This window comes from Opisthocomus hoazin, unplaced genomic scaffold (genome assembly GCF_030867145.1).
Source record: "Opisthocomus hoazin isolate bOpiHoa1 unplaced genomic scaffold, bOpiHoa1.hap1 HAP1_SCAFFOLD_187, whole genome shotgun sequence".
NCBI lineage: Eukaryota > Metazoa > Chordata > Aves > Opisthocomiformes > Opisthocomidae > Opisthocomus > Opisthocomus hoazin.
The window spans coordinates 82501-85000 of record NW_027448770.1 but is presented as its reverse complement, the minus strand read 5'-3'; the positions used below and the strand labels follow the sequence as shown (position 1 = coordinate 85000).

Below are 2500 nucleotides of genomic sequence, written 5' to 3'. Positions count from 1 at the left end.
CCGCTCCCCGGAGGCGCTCTCCTCGTCCTGTCGCCCGCCGCCGCCGTCGTCTCGTGCGGCTCGTCCTCCGACGCGCGCGGGTGCGTCGACCTGTCGGCCGCGGACGCCGCGCCCCCGCCGGCTCCCCGCTTCCCGCGTCTGCGCGGGAAGCAAGAGGGGGGGATGCCGGCGGGGCAACGCGGCGAGCGCGGCCGGCAGAGCACCGGCCTGCTCGGCGGGCCGGGGGGCGAGCGTCGAGCGACGGCGGCGGCACCGGGGGCCGCAAGCGCGACAGCCGAGGGGTGTCGCCGTCTTCGGGGGGCGGCAGCTCCTGGGGGGGGGGGTGGGGCGGCGCCGGCGGCGGCGCCGTCTACCCCCCCGCGCGCGGGACAGGGCTGTCTCCGGGCGTTCCGGGCCGTGGCGCGGGTGTGCGCACGGCGTTTCGGGCGGCGCGGCGGCCGGACCCGCGAACCTCCCCTCCGACCCGGCACGGCTGCCTCTCGAAGAGGGAGCCGTGGCGGGAAGGGGGGGGCGCGAGCACGGTCTCGGCCGCTGGCGCCGCCCGGGGCGGGCGAGGCCCCCCCCCGGCCGGGTCGCGTCCCGCGCGAGCGGGCGGCCCGAGCCACGTCTCTCCCCCCGGGCGCAGCGCCGGGCTATCGAGGGAAACCCCGGGCCCCGGGGCTAAGGAGGACGAGGTGGTGGCGGCGGATGCCGGGCGCGCCCCCGCGGGCGGACGCTCCCCCGAGGGCGGCAGCCGGGGGAGGCACCCCCGCGGGGCCATGCAGGTCGTTTCCCTCACCCCAGGGCCAGGTACCTAGCGTCCGCGCTTCGGCGGCCCTCCCTCGGCCGAGTCCGGGGGTCAAAGGCCAAAGGAGCCGGGCGGCGGTTTAAAGACTCGAGCGGCACGGCGCGAGCCGCGGGGGGGGCGTCCGCCCCCGCGGGCCGCCGTGCCGGAGAAGGGGGGGCGTCTCGCTGCCCCAACCTGCCCCCCCTCTCCGCGGGCCGGTCTCGGCGGAGAGACCGCGGCGCGGGTCGGCCGCGGCCGACCTGCCCGCCCTCGCAAACGGGGCCACCCGCCGGCCGGAGCGCGGGCTCCGCGCCGGGGGAAAGAAAGGCGCGGCGAGCCCCCGCGGGGGGGGGCGGCCGCCGGGGGGCCGCCCCGCGCCTTTGGACGCTCGCGCTGCGGCCGCGCTCGGGGCGCGCCGCGCTCCCCTCTCCCGCTCCTCGCCCCGCCCTCGGCGCCCAGGGAAAGAAAGGGGGGGGCGAGCCACACCCCCCCAGGCCGAGCGGCGGCGGCGCCGCTCGGCGTGCCGGTCGGTGCCGGTCGTCCGTCGGGTCGTCCGGGAGGGTTCCCCGGCCGCATCCGCTGGCGGCCGTCCCGTCCCGCGTTTCCCCGCCCGTCGCTTCCGTCTCGAGGGCGGGCGCGCGGCGCGGGGGCGTCCCGCTCCGGGTCTTCGCGTGGAAACGGGGAGAGTGGGAGCCGCCCCCCGCGCTCAGCGCCGTCCGCCTTTCCGCTGGGGCCGTGCCGGCGGCCCCAGGGGGCCGAGGCGAGAAGCGGCTGCGGCGGCGGTTTTCGCGGCGGCGGTGGCGGCCGCCGCCGCCGGGCGGGGTGGCCGGGTTCGCCCATCCGGCGCGGGCCGGTGGGCGGCCGCGCGTCGCCGGCTCGCGCTCCAGTGGCCGGCCGTGCTTCCTCCGGCGTCGGTGGAAGGCGGCGTCGGCGCCGAGGTTCGCCGGCGGGGCGAGAGGCGACCGTGGTGGGCGGAGCCGGCTCGTCGCAGCGCGGGCGCAGCCGGGCGTCCGGCTCCCGAGCGAAGGCGGGCAGGCGTCGCGGCCGGGCGTGCCGTAGCCTCCGGGGGGAGGCCGGTCCGAGCCCGGGCGCCTGGGCCGCCCCCGAAGCGCGCCAAGGGTGTGTGTGTTGCGTACGTTTCCCCAGGGTCGGTCGGGAGCGCGGGCTCCCCCGCCCTTTGGCCGCTCGGGGTTTTCCGTTGTTTTCCGTTTCCCCTGTGCTCGTACGGTCAAGCCGAGGCGAGGGCCTCTCCGTCGCGCCGCGTCGCGCCGCCGCGCCGCGCCCCCTCCGCGCGTGCGGAGGGGGGTGGGCGGCGGCGGGGCCGGCGGTCGGTCCGGCCGTCCTCAGAGAAGGGGCCGCTCTCGGCGAGCGGTCCCGGCCCCTCCGCGCGCGCGGGGCGGTGCCGAAACCGAGACAACTCTTAGCGGTGGATCACTCGGCTCGTGCGTCGATGAAGAACGCAGCTAGCTGCGAGAATTAATGTGAATTGCAGGACACATTGATCATCGACACTTCGAACGCACTCGCGGCCCCGGGTTCCTCCCGGGGCTACGCCTGTCTGAGCGTCGCTTTACGATCAATCGCCGTCTGCGCCGCCGAGCCCCCCCGCCCCAGCGCGGGGGGGGGGGGCCGGCGGGCCAGCAGCGGCGCGGCTGGGGTGCCTCGCAGGGTCGCGCGCGCGAGCGCGCGGGCCTTCGTCCCCCTAAATGGAGACTCGGGGAGCGCTCCGAAGCT

General features: G+C 79.4%; 1 non-coding gene across 1 annotated transcript; it reads left to right on the top strand.

Moving 5' to 3' along the window:
- Positions 1–2181: 2181 nt before the first annotated feature.
- Positions 2182–2334, top strand: LOC142359296 (5.8S ribosomal RNA). Its single transcript, XR_012762241.1, has one exon. It is a non-coding gene; the product is annotated as a 5.8S ribosomal RNA (ribosomal RNA).
- The last annotated feature ends 166 nt before the right edge of the window (positions 2335–2500 follow it).